Below are 21,458 nucleotides of genomic sequence, written 5' to 3'. Positions count from 1 at the left end.
ATTTCCTTTTAAATCTTTTTTTTATTATTGTACTTTAAGTTCTGGGGTACCTGTGCAGATAGTGCAGGATTGTTACATAGGTATACACATGCCATGGTGGTTTGCTGCACAAGCAAAGTTTTTAAAGCATTTGTTCTAAAATTAATGAGAATTATTAGTCAATGACCTCTTGTGCGTTTACTCTGTGTTGGATATGCAGCTCTTAGATGAGTGTTTGTAACATGGTAGGTGCTCAATAAGTGTTTTTTTGCATTAATATAATTATATTGATACTCAGAGTAAAGGAATAATGAATATTTCTATTAGTAAGAAAGGCAAACTACAATAGCTATTGAAGGACTAGGCAAATTGTACTAGAAATTACACATGCTCAAATATATTCATAGAATAATTATCTTAAATTATGAAATACAATCAAAACCATCTGAATGTGCATCACCTGGGAGGTGTTTCTAGAATAGCATTGTAAACCACCAGAGCAATAGTGTTCAATCATTGAAATGCACAGTTAAACTTATATTTAGTAACAAGGAAAAACATTCAGAATATATTGCCAATAAAATAGGAAATATTGTGTAGTGATTAAAGATAAGGGCTCTTGGAGTCAGCTGGCTTGGGTTCACAGTCCAGTTCAGCCTTTCTGCTAAGTGGCCTTAGGCAAATCAATTTTTTATACTTCAGTTTCTATTGAAAAAATTGCCACATTATTTGTATAACCAAGTACAGACCAGTGTTTTGAAGTAGCTATAAATTTGTAAAATAATATTAAAAAATGTCTTCTGCTTGCAGCCAAGCTGGTACTGGAAAAGGCAATGATAATTCATCTGAGAAAGGTAATCATGGTGTGGTGAAGAAGGTTTGCATGGAATCAGAAGAATGGGCAGAGGTTCCTCTGCAAAGTAAGTTCATGGTCTGCCCTGGGTAGGGTCTTCAACTAATCATTCAGTTTGGGAAAAGAATGATGAAAGTAACATTTATGTTATTAATTTTTACCCAAAGGCTCTTGGCTTCTTAATCCAAAATTTACCAAGGGCCTATGTAGGTGATGCTGATTGCGTACTGAAGAACTACTGTGAAAGATGTCTTTCTAACATAAGGTTATCCTGACATTATCAGCTACTTTAAATAGACACTTTTCTGTAGCCTCTAGAATGCTTAAACTACTAAACAAATTGCTGTAAAGGTTAATTTAATTGATTCTAAAAAAGACAAATAACTCCCTAGCTGGGAGCACCCATGTGAGAACAATAAAAAGCAAGCTCTCTTTCTACCTCTGGTAAGTTAAAGGATAACATGTTTCAGCAGCATTTTCAAACATTTGCATTTGCATAAAGCCGCAGATCAGAAGAGTTACTTTTATTGCTTTACAATTCAAAAATCAACTCTCATTCACCGTTTCAGTTATTATAACAGATGTTCTGTTCATCATTCCCCGGTCACCGTGTACAGTGTACATGTTTATATAATTACAAGAGAAAAGAGGTTAAAACATTGTGCCTCATCCAATACTGTCAAAATGAACCCATACAACACTTCACACAGGGGAACAGCAAAAGAGTAAATGCAAGCACTATAAATATACATAAGCCACAACCAAAACTGTTTCTCAACCCAACTTTCAAAAATGGATTTCTCCCAATAGACATATAAGAGCTAACATATATCCTTATCTGCCTAGTGTGACCTAGTTGAAGGCAGCCTAGAGGCAAAGATGGAATTTCTACTACTTTTGTAGGATGCCATGAATATGTATTTAGATTTTATCAGAGGACAACAAATATCCCATATACCTAATTTGAGTAAAAGCACCATTTGTTTTTCTTCTCACATACCTGTTTGTGACACAGAAAACATGGCACAAAGTACACCTCGGAGAAAAAGAAAAGGTTATTTATGGACAGATTTGTGGAATAAAGATACTGAGAAAATGGTACAAACTTAAACAAAGCCATTTTTCCTCTAATGCAGGAAAAGGCTTGGGATGTTATGTACACTGACTGCATCTAAATCCACCTGAGTTTTCTCTGGTACCTCTTGTTCAAATTTTATATATTTAAGTGCTGATACAAATATAAGGTGTCTAAGCATAGTATACCATACTTAAATGAATTCACAAGAACAAATAAAAGGCATCTTAGTTATGATAAGTGCTTAACAAGGAGGTGGCTCAGAGTCTGGGGCTCTAGTTCTAGTTCTGCTATTATTAGCCAAATGAACTTTAAGCAAGTCAGTTAAATGTTCTTGGCCTTAGTTTACCTAGCTGTGATCTGAGGAACTTGAAGGACTCCAGGGAAAAAAGGCTCACGCTGTACTATTTTATTTGCCTAACTCCACTGCCCAGAACAATGCTGAGCATGTAAAGGATATTCAGTGACTCCAATATTCATGGAAATGAATGAGGTTATTATTTAACAGATCAGTGAATAAAGGTACCCGTAAGACCCTTGCCAATCTAATTTATCTATCATTAGGTGACTAATTTTCATAACAAACATCATGTTTATAATTAAATCCTATTTCTAAGAAGAATGTGTCTTTTCTGAAGTGGAAAATCATAGTGTCTAGAAAGTAATATTACAGTGCCACAACCTAAGTCCCCTGTCAGTTCATTTTGAGGATGGACCTGTCTGGAGAAAGCAAAGTTAATATAACGACTTAGCTGAGTCATCCAGTGAGAGCCCAGTAATATGGGCAAAGTTGCAGACCTCATCTGTGATCAAATTTCCACTGGTGGTGACTTAATTAACCATTGACCTTGTACTGAACAGCAGAAACTATAACTATGGATTTCTGTCAGCCTACGGCCTTTCTTGTTAATGCCACATCTTATCCAAGAATAGGAAGTGAGCACTACTTTCTAGAAACAGAAAGTGTATTTGAAATAATCTAGTAATTATATTTCTACCCCGTGATATTATTATGTTAATCAGTTGCTCTCTACAAAGTCATTCTCTATGGCTTTTATTCAGGCTTAGAAAAAAACAAAAAGAAATAACACTGATTTGAGCCTCCACAAAGGCAATCACTGAAGGCATATAGTCACCTTGTACTAACATGACATCTAAATATTTACATAAAAAGCAAAAAATGTAGATAAAGATTTTTTTTTTTTTTTGAGACAGGGTTTTGCTCCTGTCGCCCAGGCTGGAGTGCAATGGCACAATCTAGGCTCACCGCAGCCTTCGCCTCTCAGGTCCAGGGTAGTTAGATTTTTAAAATCACATCCAACATCTAGCAATTTAAAATATAATTATTTAAGCTTTATTTTTATTTTAAATACCTGCTTTAATATGGATAGATATTGGAAAGGAGGAGAAAAAAATGAAAGAAAAAGGAAGAAAGGAGGAAAAGAAGAAAGAGAAAATAATATCGAAAGAACTAACAAATGCAAAGCACTTGGTAATTAACACTGTTTCCATAAGCATGCATGGATTTACCACTGGGTGAGGAGAGTATTAGTAGTGATCCATTTTTCAGATGACTAATCAAGTCTCACTCAGAGAAATTAACTGACTTGTTTAAGATCACACAAAAGGGATGCAATATAGCTGGGACTTAAACTCTGGTCTTCTGAACATAAGCATCAAGTCTTTCGTTTGCATTTTAGCCACAACATACGTCTTGTGTTGAGAGGTAGCACAAAATAGAAATAGAGTTAAAGAACAAAAATGGTAACAACCCATCTGTCATAGAATGATATCCAGTCAAAAGGGAGGTGTCAAAATTAATGAAATTGTTTCATCCGCTAATTATGTAAGACTCCAAAAATCATTAGCAAGGATAAATCCTTCCCATTTTACTATATTATTCTTGTCACTTGTCCTAATTTCTAGGCCTGTTTTAAATTTGAATGTTCAAGCTACTTGCTGGTTTGAGGACTTATATTTAATTTTACCTAAAAAAGAAAGTAGTCAATATTATGTTTTAAATGTTACTTATTACTATAAAGAAATTAAGATATCATATCTTGCTTAGCAAAGAGCAAAGTGTTTATCATCAAATAGGTCCTTATGTATCTAAATAAATTATTGGCTTTTTAAACTATCATTATATGGATGATTAACCAATCTTCTTGTCTTCTAACAGCTCTTCAAATAGCATAGTTTATCATCCTCGGCTCTGAAACTTCCCTCTGGCCATTGATTAAAATGAATAAAATGAGTGTTACAAATTTTGGAAAATGTCTATTCTTCTTAAAGGCAATATTTACTTCTGCTAAATTCCAACAGCACTTAAAGCTATGCCATTTATCACTTAATTATACATTGTCTTGCCTTGTTCTTTATTTCTGTCATAGTTTCATGTGTATTAAATTAGGCTCCCAAGAAATCTCATAATTCCAGAAGGGCAAATGGAAGATGCCTAAAATTTTTAAAACTGATTTACTGTTGGCTGTCAATATTATCCATTAGATATATCCATATACATGCAGCTGTTATATTACAATTACATATTATATTTTTTATTTTAAAATGCTTTATGAGAGAGTTTAAGCAAAGTTTTCCAATTGTATTAACCTTTTAATGAGAAACAAGGGTTTTAATATGCTTTTTAATTTTCTGGGATAATTTGTAACTAACCTTTTCTATTCCTAACAAAGATAAATCCTTGAAAGAATTTTATTTTTAGTACAGTACTAGTAAGCTACTATATATTTTCAGGAAATTTATAAAGACAAACCTTTTTTTACTTTATATGATTATTATCAAGGTAATTATTGTACTTTATATTTACATATTATATGGGCACAGTATCCCCTAACCACTAAAATTCACTCTGAATAGAAAGTACAGTTGTGAAACTTAAAAAAAAATGCATGCACACAATTCTTTTTTCTTATTCTTAGCAATTATAAAAGTAATTATGAACAAGATTGTTGGTCAGATGTGTGAAATTCCTGGTTGTTAAAGCCCCAGCTCATAGCCTCTGCTTTAATGAAATATGTCATACAATACATAGTTCTCTAATATCATTTAACCTATAAATTGTTCTTCTGGTCATTTCATCATTCAAACAGAGAATACCAAGAATAGAATTCATTATAAATTCATGGAGCTTCTAAAACATGCAAAGATACTAGTTATAATTCGTTCATGAGTTATTTTCAGTTTATGAAGAAAGGGCTCGTCAAAAGAGTAAAAAGCAAAAGCATGTTAAATCATAAAATTATGTTCGGACTTTGTGGAGAGTGGCCTTTAAGTTTTTTCACAAATCGCTGTAGCCCCAGTCTCACTCCATTCTTAAAATTAAGTGACTCTTCTTTCTTATCACATGAACTTCAGTATCCCAACCAAAATTTTTGCTTTCCAAATCACAGTTATGTATTCCTCTCTCCTCCAATGATCTACAAGACCCTCTCTTATCCACTAACTCATACTTCTATCCTCTTTCTTCAGTTCTCTATCAAAATTCTCACTTCCTTCTAAGGTATTGATTAAGTTAGGTAAATTAACTACTTATCCCTTTGGCTTGACATGAATATATGGGAACTTGCAAAATTCCATTGTATTCAGTTGATACTGTGGGTGTACATGTTGATTATTTACTATCTTAGGTCTATTTTACATCCAGTGTTTTCAGGTAATGATAAGATCTTTAAGATTAGGGATTATGTCATTGATTTGACTTATGCCTGCTCAAAGGAATATTATATACTAAAATAATAATTTGCACACCAATAAGGCAAACTAAGGCAACAATGGAATGTGTTCATTTAGAAGTAGATTGAGCACTTCTGTAAGACCCTGCAATAAGAAAGTACAAGATATGGAGAAGACAGAGATAACAATCTTGCTTTGAAAAATAATTTTCTTTGATTAGAGCTATGACTAATGAGTTGAAAATCACTCAACAATTCAAATAGAAGATGACTCCATATTATATTAAACATTGTCCCTTGGGAGAAGTGTGGAATCAGGATTGTTTCTTTCTATACTGATTCTAGTTAAACACTACTTACTGGCTTTTTATTTTATTCTAGTTACATAACATAACAAGAAAGGGTGCAGGTACAAAAATATTCTGAGGTGCTTGGCTCCAATCCAGGCATTGAAACATAGACCTTCTGCAAGTCATCTAACCAATGGACTCAAAGTCTTCATTTGTACAATGTAGGGAGATACACTGTATACTCAATAAACTAAACTCCATCTCTTAAAAAAAAAACTAAACATTCATTTATTCTCTCCCTCTGAATCAGTATAATTCAAATTTTTAAAACTTAAGAAATAATGAAATAATTTCTGCTTAAGAGGTATTATCTTATGTCTTAGACTATTAGAAAAAGAATTGATTTTCTGTTCAGGAAGGTAAAACCCTATATACTGTGTATATACAATGAAACTTCAGAAGATACTCTAAGATTAACCACATGCTTGGCCATGAAGCAAGTCTTCATAAATTTGAAAAAATTAAAATTATACCAATCATACTCTCAGACCATAGTGGAATAAAAATAGAAATCAATACCAAGAAGATCTCCTGAAACCACACAATTACATAGCAATTAAACAACTACAACTTGCTCTTGAATTACTTTTGGGTAAACAATAAAATTAAGGGAGAAACCAAAATAATATGTGAAATAAATGAAAAGAGATACACAACATACACCAAAATCTCTGGGATGCAGAAAAAGCAGAATTAAGAGTAAAGTTTATGGTGCTAAATGCCTATCCAAAAATGTTAGAAAGATCTCAAATAAACAATCTAATATCACACCTAGGGAAAATAAAAAACAATAACAGACTAACCTAAGGCAGCAGAAGAAAAGAAATAACTATAATTAGATAGGAACTGAATAAAATTAAGACCCAAAGTCCACACATAAATATCAATAAAACCAAAAGTTTGTCCCTTGAAAGAAAACACATGGTCAATAGATTGCTAGCTATATTAACCAAGAAAAAAGAGAAGCTTCAAATGAGCACAATCAGAAAGGTCAAAGGTGGCATCACAATGAACCCCACAGAAATACAAAAAAAAAAAAAAATCCTCAGAGACTATTATGAACACCTTTATACCTACAAACTAGAAAATCTATAGGAAATGGAAATTCCTGAAACATACAACCTCCCAAGATTTAATAAGGAAGAAGCTGAAACCCTGAACAGATCAATATTGAGTTCTGAAATTGAAGCAGTAATAAAAACCTACAAATTGAAAAACATTGCAGACCAGATGGCTTCACAGCCAAATTCTACCAGTTGTAAAAAGAAGAGCTGGTACCAATTCTACCAAAAATATTCCAAAAATTCAAGAAGGAGAGTTTCCTACCTAACTTACTCCATGAAGCCAGTATCACTCTGCTACCAAAACCTAGCAGAGATACAACAAAAAGAGTAAAACTCCAGCCCAATATCCCTGGTGAACACAGACATAAGAATCTTAATCAAAATTCCAGCAAACTAAATCCGTTAGCACATCAAACAATTAATTCACCACGATCAAGTAAGGTTCATTCCTGAGATTCAAGGTTAGTTCAACATATGCAATTCAGTAAATATGATTCACTATATAAAAAGAACTAAAAACAAAAATCATGTAATCATCTCAACAGGCACAAAAAAAGCATTTGATAAAATCCAACATCCTTCATGATATAAAACCTCAACAAACTAGGCATCAGAGTAACATACTTCAAGATAATAAGAGACATCTATGACAAACACATAGCCAACATCATTCTGAATGCGCAAAAGTTTGAACAGTTCCTGATGAGAACTGGAAGAAGACAAGGATGCTTACTCTCACCACTCCTATTCAACACAGCACTGCCTGTAGCTAGGCCAGTACTGGAAGTCCTAGCCAGAGCAATCGTGCAAGAGAAATAAATAAAAGGCATTCAAATCAGAAAAGAAGAAATCAAACAATCTCTCTTGACTATTGATATAATTTTATGCCTAGAATACCCTAAAGACTTCACCAGAGGGCTCCTGTAACTAATAAACAACGTCAGTAAACTATCAGGATACAAAACCAATTACAAAAATCAGTAACATTTTATATACCAATAATGCTCAAGCTGAGAGCCAAGTCAAGAATGCAATCCCATTTACAATAGCGCCCCCCGCAAAAAAGACCAATACAATTCATCTAACCAAGGGGGTTAAAGTTCTCTACAAGGAGAACTACAGAGCACTGTGTAAAGAAACCACAAGTGACACAAACAAATAGAAAAACATTCCATGCTCAGGGATTGAAAGAATCAGTATTGCTAAAATGGTCATACTGCCCAAAGCAAGCCATGGATTAAGTGCTATTCCTTTCAAACCACCAATGACATTACATTTTGGAGCTAATTACAGAACCAATAATTAGCCCAAAAATCCAAAGCAATCCTAAGAAAAAGGACAAAGCCAGAGGCATTACATTATTTGACTTCAAACTATACTATAAGGCTACAATAACCAAAAGAGTATGGTACTGGAAGATAATCAAACACATAGACCAGTGGAACAGAATGGCGAACCCAGAAATAAAGCTGCATACCTTCAGCCATCTTATCTTCAACAAAGTTGACAAAAATAAGCAAAGAAGAAAGGATTCTCTATTCAATAAGTGGTGTTGGGATAGCTGACTAGCTATATGAATAAAACCGGATTCCTACCTTTCACCTTACACAAAAATTAACTCAAGACAGATTAAAGATTTAAATGTAAGACCTTAAACAGTAAGAATCCTGGTAGAAAACCTAGGAAACATCATTCTTGACATTGGCCTTGAGAAAGAACTTATGAATAGGTCCTCAGAAACAATTTCAACAAAAACAAAAACTGACAAGTTAGACTTAATTAAATTAAGGAGTTTCTGCACAGCACAAGGAACCATCAACAGAGTGAACAAACAATCTACAGAATAGGAGAAAATAATCACAAAACATGCATTTTACAAAGGTATAATTCCAAAATCTATAAGAAGCTTACACAATTGAACAAGCAAAAAACAACCCCATTAAAAAGCAAGCAAAAAATGTGAACACATACTTTTCAAAAGGAGACATATACGCAGCCAACAAGCATATGAAAAAAAGCTCAGTATCACTGATCATTAAAGAAATACAAATCAAAACCACAATGAGATACCATCTCACAGATGTATTTGAGAATGGCTATTATTAAAATAGAATGGCTATTATCAATGTCAAAAAACTATAGAGGCTAGCAAGGTTGCAGAGAAAAGGGAATGCTTATATGCTGTTGGTGAGAATAGAAATTAGTTCAGGCATTGTGGAAAGCAGTTTGGCGATTTCTTGAAAAACCTAAAACACAACTATCATTTGACCCAGCAATCCCATCACTGGGGGTATATCCAAAAGAAACCACATAGTTCTACCATGAAGACACATGCACCTGCATGTTCATTTCAGTACTATTCACAACAGCAAAGACAGGAAATCAATGAAGGTACCCATCAATAGGGGATTGGATAAAGAAAATATAATACATATACACATGGAATATTCTGTAGCCATAAAAAATAAAAAAAAAAATGGTGTCCTTTGCAGTCACACGAATGTAGCTAGAGACCACTATCATGATAAATTAATGTAGAAACCAAAAACCAAATACCACTTGTTCTCGCTTATAAGTGGGTGCTAAATATTGGGTACTTGTGGACATAAATATGGAAGCAATAGACACTGGGACTACTATAGTGGGGATGGAGGCAGGTAAGGGAACAAGAGTTGAAAAACTAACTGTTAGATACTATGCTCACTATCTGGGTGAAAGGATCATTAATATTCTGAACCTCAGCATCACACAATATACTCATGTACAAACCTACACATGTACCCCTGAATATAAAATAAAAGTTAAAACTAATTTTTAATTATACAATTTAATGTAGAATAATAGTGAATTGACCCCTAAAATATAAAATTGTGATGATCACTTTTCACAGGAACGAGAAAACTAACTGACCAAAATGAGGATATAATAACCTTTGGTGTTAAAAACTGCTACTTGCTTCTTTAGCAGGGAAGAAATCGTTTTACTTCAACTGCTGATCACTGAATTCCTTGTGGTGGTCTCATTTGTATCTGTTTAGTGAAAGTCATTGTAGAACACTTTTTTCTTTTGGTTTTCCTTTTCCTTTTTTTTTTTTTAATTATTAAAGAAGAGGGCCCTAGAGCAAGACAATAATGGAAAATAATATTTAGTGAGAGCTTTCTACCACACCATGCTTTTCTAAATCCTTTACATTCACCAATTCATTACAAGCTTGCAAAAACCAAATAAAAATGTAACTGGAAAGAGAAAAGTTAAGTAAGTTTTCTAGTATTACAAAGCTAATAAAGTAGGGGAGGACTTGTGCCAACTAAGGCTCAGTCCGGAGCACACATCTCTAAATATTGAACTGCTGTTGCCCACAGGATGAGTTGAGACAAAGGAAAGACAACTGCTCTGCTCATAAAGCATTAAAGGAGGTTGTATACAAGGGCAAATGTACTAGGAAGAAGATTGAAAAGGGAGTATTGTCATGATTAGCTAGTTCAGCAACAGCCGGGTTTATATTCAAGCAAGAGAGAATACAAGTGAAAATGCAGGAGGAAAGAGAGAGAGAGCATTATCCAAATGAAATTTAAAAATAGAAAGCCTTAATATTCAGTTTAGTTGAAAAGTTACGAAACATTTTCTAGCCATACAGTCACTCACCACATTCTGCCATAACTGATGTCTTTGTGTGGGTGGTATTTGGGATAATCAAGAAATAGAGATTTTGTTCACATTTGGGGTGATGTCATAACAGCTGCCCGACCAGATTGAAATGGGAGAATTCAGAGAAAGCAACTATAGCCAGAGGTGACTCGGTAAAATACCAGGCCACCCCTAGGACAGAATCCTCAAAGATATTGACAAGACTGAGTGGCCCTGATGACATGTTGGTTATACTTCAATGCTATCTTTTTAATAACTCTTCTACTAAAAGCAGAGAACATCCTTGCTCTGAAAAGGAAGAAAGGGTGATGCCTTGGTGACAGGGCATGTGCAGGAACCCTGCGGGAAACCAAATGGGCTCTAAAGATTTCACATTAACTTTGTTTCAAACTGAAGAAATTCTAAATTAATTCATTCAACAAATTAGTATTCAGAATCGTCTTAGTGTCAGAGTATAGAGCATTGAACAAAACAGATAAAAATTCCTGTGCTCATGACGTTTACATTTCAATGGGCTTAAATTCTCAGTCAGTATTAACCACTAACAATCTTAAATAATTGTGAACCGGGAGGCCGAGGCGGGTGGATCACGAGGTCAAGAGATCGAGACCATCCTGCTCAACATGGTGAAACCCTGTCTCTACTAAAAATACAAAAATTAGCTGGGCATGGTGGCGCACGCCTATAGTCCCAGCTACTCGGGAGGCTGAGGCAGGAGAATTGCCTGAACCCAGGAGATGGAGGTTGCAGTGAGCCGAGATCACGCCATTGCACTCCAGTCTGGGTAACAAGAGCGAAACTCCGTCTCAAAAAAAATAAAAATAAAAAAATAATAGTGAACCAAGTGCTGACTTTTCAGTATACACTAAAATCAACACAAAACTTAAGTTCAGATAGGGATTTGTTTAAGTTTACATACTTTAGACATTTGTTCACCTTTTATTTAGATTAAGGAGGTACATTTGCAGCCTTGTTACAAGGGTATATTGTGCAATTTTGAGGTCTGGGGTACAAATGATCCTATCACCCAGGTAGTAAGCATAGTACCTGACAGTTTTTCAACCTTTGTTCCCCTCCCTCCTCCCTTCTATTAGTGTCCGTGGTTTCTAAATTTATGTTTGTGTGTACCCAATATTTACCATCTAATTATAAGTGAGAATATGTGGTATTTGGTTTTCTGTGTCAATTTACTTAGGATAATGGCCACCAGCTGTATCTATGTTGCCACAAAGGACATAATTTTGTTCTTTTCTATGGTTGCATAGTATTCTATGTTGTATAATTACTATATTTTCTTTATCTGATCTACCATGACTGGCACCTAGGTTGATTCCATGCCTTTGCTATTGTGAATAGTGCTGTGATGAACATATAAGTGCATGTGTCTTTTTGGCAGATTAATTTACTTTCCTTTGGGTATATAGCCCATAATGCAATTGGTTATTCAAATGGTAGTTCTATTTTTAGTTATACATCAAGACATTTTTAAAAGGAGTTATCTACGTTGGCTATACTATACTGTTCCAGGGATCACCTGCATTTTTATTGAAGAAAAGTCCTTCTGGGCTCTAGAAGAGCTTTAATTACTGCTTCCATTTCTTTCTCCACACAGTTAAAACATTGCCTCTTTTTAGGGGTTTTTATAATTACTCTTCTGAGAAAGTAAATCAGGTGCTATTGATTATTTCTCATCTAAATCTAGGATATCATCAAGCTCAATTCTCATAAACACCAAATTCTAAATTTCACTCACTCACCCCTTAAGAAAGAGTTTATTGTACCATACAATACAGAGTTGTGACCTCATGGGATAACATAAATAACCTAGCTATGCTAGACTTTAGTTATGAAAGAAAAAAAATACCAATATTTCTTAGATGTTAACATTCTCAGGTAAAAAGGTAAATTTTTAGGTGATGGTTGTTAGCAAATATATAAATAATGAAAAGGTTAGCTGAATTCTCTGTGATGCCATCCATTCATTTATTTTTCCTGAGACAAAAAAAAAAAAAAAAAAAAAAAGAGGGACACAGCAAGAAAAAAAAGAATTAGTTTAAAAGCAATTCTGCAAGGGTCAGTTGATCACTGAGAATGTCTTGGTGGTATGATATCCCAAAGGCCTTGTGAAAATATTACTATCTAAAATCGGTTTAAAATTTGAAGTTGTTTGCTATGTGATTCATGGGGCTAGAACTCCCAGCGACCCTCATAATTTTTGTAAAAGAAATTTTCCACACAATATGCTTGCCTTCATGGATTTGCAGCTGAGGTTTTAAAAAGCAAAAATTTTTGGGAAATGAATTATATTTAGCTTAACATCAGGGCAGAGGTAAAGAAAAGGGTTTTATAGGAAGAAAAAACTGGTATAGAAGAAAATCTGAACCATAGGTGATGGAGAAAATATAAGGCCTGTAAAAACTGGGTCTGTGACAGACTGATCATATTCAGATTCAAGGAGTTAGAGACTGCAGATGACTTCTAATATGTGTATTTGTTTATGAAAATGTATATATATGCACATATGTAAATATATATGCATATAGATATGTGTGTTTATATATATGTCTATATGTATATATATACACGTGTGTTTGTGTCTGTGTATATATACATAATTCCTATTCTTACACTTAGGAAAGTCATAAGACAATGCTAATATGGCTTGTTTCTAGCCACACAGAATCTGACACCATCTGGATGGGATGTCAGCAATTTATGGCCTTTAGGCCAAAAGCACAGCAGCCATCTGTTTTTATAAAGATTTATTGAAACACAACCACACTCATTGGCTTATACATTCATTGTCTAAGGCTACTTTTGTGCTTTTACAAAGCAGAGTAGAATAGTTGCAACAAACCATATATCCCCAAATTCTAAAAGTCTGTAACTAGTCCTGGTCCTTCACGGTTTGCTAACTGATCTGTACATCATTCCCCTCATTCTGTCTGTCTCTCCTACCTTTCTTCTCTCCCTGTTTTCCTACATTTCTCCTTTCATTACTTCAATTTTTCCTTTTTATTCCTTTTTTTCATGTTTTTCACTGGTCAACACATTGCCAAAAGTGGCTCTTCTAAGCTTTCTAGAATTTTAAAATGTATTGAAAAATCTATGAATGCCTACTTGAGGTTTTTCTGTACCTTCACCTCCTTTCTTTCATTTGTATGTTCCCAAGCTTAGCCACCCACATTTTCGCTGATATAAGAGTTTCCAGATTTATCTTGCCCATATGCTTATTTGTCTAAAATTTTTCTCTATTCTCCCTTAAAAACATAAAAGCATAAAACATAAGAAAAAAAGAGAAAAACACACATAAAGACATCCCTCCAATTCTGACTTCCTATAATTTACCACCCTGTCTGCCTTCAACCATGCTTTTAAACTACAAATATTTCTTTAAACATAACTCATATGTCACTGCCTCCACTTTGTTACCACCCACTTACACTATAAACTCCTTCAACCTTCCTTTGCCTTGCTACTCCACTGAATTTTACTTAGAAGCTACCAAGAGCCAACTCATCACCAATTTTCTTTGTTCCTCATTAAGATAATTTTGGTAAGAGATTTTGTTATATCTTTATTGAAACACTAATCTCATTTTTTTCTGAGACTAAAAATTCCACTAAGTAAAATACAACTTTTCCTCAAACATATGCTATATATTTCCTTGTCCTAAACCCATTTTATAATTGTGCTTTCTTTGAAAAACTGCTTTTTGTGTGGCACAAGCACTTTCTACTCCAAGTTGTGATACAATACATCCATCAACTATAACTCCAGGAGGATATGAAAATGTCTTTTTTATTAACTGTTGTGTCTCCAGCATCAGTTACATGTTAAATACTAAATAGCAATGAAACAGATATATTTACTATATGAAAGAAAATTCAGAGATCATCTATTCCAATCCCATTGGCTTTCCTATGTTGAGAGAATAAATTACTGATAAAGCTGGCACACTCAAGCTTATTCCAGTGTTTGGTTCAACCTTTTAATGCTACCTCTATTATATTGTTTAATTGTTATGGAATGTTTTCCTTTTCAAGGTATCTTAATAAAGTAATGACTCATTAAATTAGAAAACTCACTTATTGTGGATTATCAGGAATTGTAAATTTAAATTAATGTTTTATCTCAACACCCGACATTTCATAATATACTTTTTATTTTTTACATACACTTTCATTTCTTGGAAGATTTTGTTCATGTGATGTAGGTATCCTTCGAAATACATACGTTTTTCATGGCAGGGGCATATTCATTTTAAAGAAATACAGCACAATCTAGCTGAAAATTCTGTAAAATTTTCCAGTAGCATGAGAAAAAAGAAATATCCCCCAGATGTGATATTACACCTAAAGTATGAAACTGTCATCTTCTCAGAAACTAAATCTTGCTCATTGGGAAGTAAAAATGAAAAAGTCGACTTTAATATTACTTGGAGTCATCTTTTGGCAGCATAATCTAAAACACCTAATTTTATGATATTGTATTGCCTCAAATATGAGCTCCCACACATCCCACTAAAATCTGTTGACTGCCTTTCCATTTTAGGCTCTGTAATAACAGAAATAGACTCTGTGACTTGAAGGAGTTTATAATATTGTGAGAGAGAAATAATACCATTAAGCAGCTGGACTTTAGTTTTCACATATAAATATGGAGATAAAAATTCCTGTCCTGCCTAGCTTATAGTATGTTTGAAAGAGTCAGAGGAACAGTGAAAGCAATCTGTAAAATATAAATAACTACAGAAATCTTAATTATGATGATGACGATGTTCATTACATGATAGCAAATTTAATAAAGACCAGAATATATGAAACATAGTGAGGTCTTTGGGATAAATGGACTTAGAGCAGAGAGTTAGGGAAATCTTTATGAAGGAAGTTGCTCCTACTCCTATCACCACCTCCATCACTTTATATGCAGACTGGAAATTACCTATCAGTGATCTGCTTGCCCCCAGTTACCTCCTATTCTAAATCTATTATGCCAGCACCAAACCAAATCCTTCCTTAGATCTTCACAATCACTGTATCAAACACCTTCAAACACCCATAGGATCCCAGAAGCAGTCTAAATTCCTTATTTGGAAGTATTTCAGCCTTATCTCCAACTTTTCAGTTTCTCTGACTCTCCACTCCAGCTAAACTCCTGTAGCAACAATTGCCTAAATCATTAATTTGGTAATTTATTTTTATTTGTTCCAGCAAAGAATTAATGTGGCTCATTTGGCAATTAATCATGTAATGTAATTCCTTATAGCATCTGTTATGCTGTTCCATCAAACTGTTACTTAAATTTTCTGTTCCTTTATACAGTTTCCATTTTCTAATCTCTCAATGAGTTATCAATGGCCGTTATAAATTAACACTGCATTTTAATCTTCCACTTCTTTCCACAGCCAGCCCCCTAGAGTCATGCATTTAATTTTCCTTCAATTCAATCCTAGAAATTTATTGCTGAACAATTCTGCAAAGCCAAGTCCTTCCTGCTAAAGACAGACAATAGACACAGCGCTTGTTTGTAAAAAGCCGTGTGTATATGTGTGTGTGTGTGTATGTATATGATATTAGCAATTCTATCCTATGTCTTCTAGATCCCCTTTAAACACTGAAGGACATATTCCTTCAGTTGATGAAAATGTTGTCAGCTGGTCCTCCCAGGAATTGCCTCAGCTGAAGTTTCTTACCCAAAGCACACCTCCCTCATAGACAACTCACATCTAATAACAGATCAATGCCAGGATGCTAGGACATAAAGACACAGATCTATCACCCCTACTTGTGACAACTGTGAAGGGGTCATCAAAGTTTTGCAGCATTCCCTTTGTCCAATCCTGCCCTCTTTCCTTTTCCCTACAGAAACTCCTGCACACTAATATCACTTCATAGTCTGCTTTCCAATTGTACTAGTCCTTTCTTGCACTGCTAAGAAATACCTGAGGCTTGGTAATTTATAAAGTTTAATTTTGGCTCATTGTTCTGCAGGCTGTACAGAAAGCACGGTGCTGGCATCTGCTCCTGGTGAGGGCCTCAGGAATCTTATAATCATGGCAGATGGCAAAGAGGGAGCAAGAAAGAGATTAACGGGAGACACCAGACTTTTAAACAACATTTCACATGAACTAACTGAGCAACAATTCATTCACCAGCAAGGAGATGGCACTAAACCATTCATGAGGAATCTGCCCCCATGATCCAATATCTCTCACCAGGCTCCACCTCCAACATTGGGGATTACATTTCAACATGAGATTTGGATGGGACACATGTCCAAACCATATCACCAATTAATATAATCTTTGAAAGCCCATTTTTTTACTTGACTCCCAGAAACTCTTATCTAAACCTTAAACTCATTTAAGGTTGTTAGTTTGTTTGCTTTATAGTCATTTCCCCACATACTTCATTATTAATTTCACTGTTAGCATAACAGTAAATTTATTACTGCTAATATCACTGTTAATCCACTCCTTATATTTTAATATGTGAATATTATGTACCATTCTTATCAAAATCAGTCTTAAAACATTTTTTAAAATATATACAAAGGAAGAATAGTCTCAAGAGAAGAAAAGGAGAGAAAAAAATAACTTCCACTTAAAGAAGTATAAAATTCCACAAAGGCTCATGGTTTAATATTTAGTTGGAAACATGAGAAAATACTTTGATAAGTTGGTTTGAGATGGATCTTGAGATAGGAGTTGGCAGACGGAGATAAAGGAGTAGTAATCTTCATGAGGGGAAGGTAATAAGCTTGGAAAGAATGATGACCTGAGCTAGACCATAATGGATGCTAAGCATTGGAAGAGCAAAAAAAGGAGAGAAATACTAAGTGGAAATTAAAATAAATCCAAGTTACAAAGGTAGAAGTGACCATTATTTAGACTTACATGGAAAAATTTACAAAAAAGAAAGAAACTAGAACAAAAAGATTCACCATTGCTTCTGAAATCATTGCTGCCTCCAGAAAGTCAGAACCTCTCAGAGGATTCTGAAAAACACATTAATTTAAAAATGCAAGTTAGAAAAATGCAACATATATAATAGACATTCTATGTACATCCTTCATTATTATTTTAACAGGTGTCCAAAAGCATCCTCTTTATTTCATAAAAAAGGGTATTTTATTTTTCTGCACAGGGACGTTTCTGCCTTTCAACCAACTTCTTACATGGTCTATATGTCAGTCAGGGTCCAGTGAAACCACACCAATAATTTAAACAGGAAAAATTTTATGTGAAGAATTATTAACTAGTAGAAGGTAGTTAATATCTAAAAGGAATGTTTAAAAATGTCTAAAAAATACAGGCATTGCAAATTTAGGGAGAAAATTCTACTTTAGAGTTATGTGAAAAAAACCAAAGGAGGGGCCAAGTTGTAAGCTCTCCCATTCCTCTTCCAGAAAGATCATATTAAGATCTTGTTAGGAAGAGTATGACTATAGCACACAGGGTGGCAAAAATGTGTGTGAGGGTATCCTGGGTCAGAGCTGGTGTGCTGAAAGCTGACTTGCAAGTTACCTACAATGTTCACTGAAGCACTGTGGGCTGGAGCAGGTATATAGGAACCTGCCTTCTGGATCCCATAGGATGGAGTCAGCCAATCACTGCTGGGTACTAGAGAAATTTTCCAGGTGTTGAATGAAGAACACACTAAAGGTCAAGCACCACAGGCTCCCCATATGCCCATCCCCATGTGCATTCTATGACGGAAAAGGGAGTCATACCAGAACTTGGAAGAGAAGCCTTTTCCTCTGCTATACAGTACATTGCTCTCCAATGCTCTTTATCGATAAAAACCTAACTTTGAGTTACCTGACAAAGGAGAACTGTCTGTAGGTATCATGTCTAGAAATGTCTGTCTAGTATCATAGAGAAGGAAAAAAGAAGGGTAGATAGATTTGGAGCTAAGATGCCATAAGCAGATAACTGTACAGTCAATCACAAAATTAACTTTGGTAAATGAGATCATAAACAAAAGAATAACACATTGAGGAAAAATGAGCCTGAGTTTTCTTCAAATATGCTGTTTTTAAAACAAAGAAATATGTTTAAATGTATCCTGAGTATATTCCATAGACAGAAACATACATTGAGTTATATATACAATATACAGTATAAAGCAAAGGCAAAAATCACTCTACTTTTTTGCAGTACATCAAATATTAAGATGCTACTTTGTCTAGATTATAAGAATTCTCTTCAAATATGTAAAAACGTTGAATTAGTAAATAAATAATCCAGTTACCCAAAGTGCTTGAGTCCCAAATCTTTATTTTCTAACTACTTCTCTCTATGCTCCAGATATATTTAATCTATAATCTACTGAGCATCGCTATTTTTATGTCCACTCATTACTCCCAGTTTCAATGCCCAAATCCCAGTCATGAGCTAGTAAACACATTCTCCAAAAAATTAAAAGCAACCCTGAGTGTATTTTCTGAGGTGTAAATGTTCTCAACATGGCCTCTTTCAAGCTATGAAAATTTAATAACCATCAAAGCTAATCCTCATGGATTAACCTGGAGGACATCATGTTAAGTGAAATAAGCCAGGCACAGAAAAACAAATATGGCATGATACCCCGCAGATATAGAATCTAAAAGAGTTGATCTCATCAAAGTAGAAAGTAGAATGGTGGTTACTGGCAGCTAGAATAGCTGCAGTGGTGGGTGGGTGCTGGAGAGATGTTGCTCAAAGGTTACAAAACTTCAGTTAGATAGGTGAAAAAAATTCAAGAGGTCTATTTTGCAACATAGTGGCTAAAGCTAATAATATATTGTATTTTGAAAAATGCTAAAAGAGGGATATAAAATGTTGCCACCACAAAAATAACTATGCAAGTTAATGCAAAGTTAATTAGCTAGATTTAGTCATTCCACAATGTATACATACTTCAAAACATCATGTTGTACATGATAAACCCACACAATATTATCGGTCAATTTTAAAATGAAAACTACAACAAACAAAACTGTTCCTAATTACCTGTCCAGCGTCTTAGTGAATCGCAGCCCCCTCTACTCTACTACCCAAGCCAGAAAGGTAGGTTTCATCTTGCATTATTCTGCCCCTTCACCTCGCAAATCACACTTTATTAATTATAAATGACATAATCATTATATTAATTCTTAAGTTTTGTTTTTTCCCTAATCTGTCACTTGCCTTTATAACACTGCCATCACCTTATGTTGTGTCGTTTTTGTGTTTCACTGGATTCACTGGTATTCTTGCCTTCAGTCTGTCTTTTCCATATATTGTTCACTTAAGCCAGAATGATCTTTCAATGCACACAAATATGGGCCACTTCACTTTCTTTTTCTTTCGTGTGTGTGTGTGATACAATCTCCCTGTGTTCCCCAGCCTGGAGTGCAGTGGCTATTCACAGCTGCAATCACTGTGCACTACAGCTTCAAATTCCTGATCTCAAGTGACCCTTCTGCCCCAGCCCTCCAACCAGCTGGTACTACACGTATATGCCACCAGACCTGGCTATTCCACTTATCTTAAAACAAGTTTGTGGCTTTTGATATGAATATAAAGATATTTATGGCTCTTGATCACCTTTCTACATTTATCCTGAATTGTACCCTGATCTACTCCGCCCCTGCACACCTCAAACTGCCTCCTCTCCAGTCATTTTGAACTATTTGCAGCTCTCACATGTGACTGCTTTTTCTGGCTTTCAGGCTTTTACATATACGCCTTTCCTCAGATTTGGTTCTTATTAGTTCATGCTTTTTTCTATTTTTCTTACCAATGACTTGATCAATTGTTTAATTCTCCCACTTTCTATCTATTAGCTTCATAGTTGCATCTATTTACATTCTGATGATCTTTATATTTTAAGTTGTATTCATATTTTATCCTAACAAAATAAAAAAGACTAATGGAAATATCTACTTTCCTCCCTAACACAAAGAGCTGAGAATGCTTGTACTGATCTTGCCCATAATAATATTCTCTTATTCCTGTCTTGTATTTTCTTCCTTATTTTAGCTGCCCCAGAATTATTTTTGAGCCATTATTTACATTTGCCTACTTGTTTACCAATTCTTTGTTCACCATTACTCATGTCACCTTTTTCCACCTGGTTTCAAGTGCATTCTTGAAGTGCATTCTTTAGTAGTAGTTCAGAGAGTGTTTGCGCATAGAAATTTCTGCAGTCTTTGTTTGCTTGAAAATAACTGTACTGTAGCCTCAATTTTCATCACCAATTTAGCAACTCTTGATTTAGAGTTCTAGTTTGACAATTATTCTTCTCGGCACTTTGAAGATACCATTCTATTGTTTTCTAGCCTCCAATACTGGTTTAGAAAACCTCTGTTGTTTAACTGATTATAACTTATTTGTTCATATCTACTTAAATCTGCATTTATATAATTAATTTGTTCATATCTACTTAAATCTGCATTTATATAATAATCTGCTAATTAACTGTGGTTTCCAATCTGAGAATTCATATATTTTATGGACACTGAAAATTTCTCTATCATTAGCTCCCTAATATAACTGCTTCCTCATGGTCTCTCTCAGCTCCTTCTGGAAATCCTATTTCAAATAGATAGGAAGGGAGGGAGGTAAGTAGGTAGACAGATTCAGGCTATTCTCCATATCTCTTAATTATGCTATCATACTTTCTACCTCTTTTTCACTTGTGTCACTCACAGGTTTTGCTTCTTGGGCATAGTTTTGTCCCTTTGTCCCTTTAAACCGTCCCTTATGTTTTGAAATTTTAGTATCCATAGTTTTCAATTCCAGCAGTTTATTTTGTTCTTTTCCAATTTTGT

The 21,458-nt window shown here is 34.5% G+C and overlaps 1 protein-coding gene across 8 annotated transcripts in view; it reads right to left on the bottom strand.

The window, feature by feature from the left end:
- The window catches only part of GRIK2 (glutamate ionotropic receptor kainate type subunit 2), a 724,338-nt gene that overhangs the window by 506,871 nt on the left and 196,009 nt on the right, over nt 1-21,458 (bottom strand). The window lies entirely within an intron of this gene.

Source organism: Callithrix jacchus, chromosome 4 (genome assembly GCF_049354715.1).
Source record: "Callithrix jacchus isolate 240 chromosome 4, calJac240_pri, whole genome shotgun sequence".
NCBI lineage: Eukaryota > Metazoa > Chordata > Mammalia > Primates > Cebidae > Callithrix > Callithrix jacchus.
The sequence above is the reverse complement of the archived record's forward strand: the minus strand, read 5'-3'. Positions and strand labels throughout refer to the sequence as shown.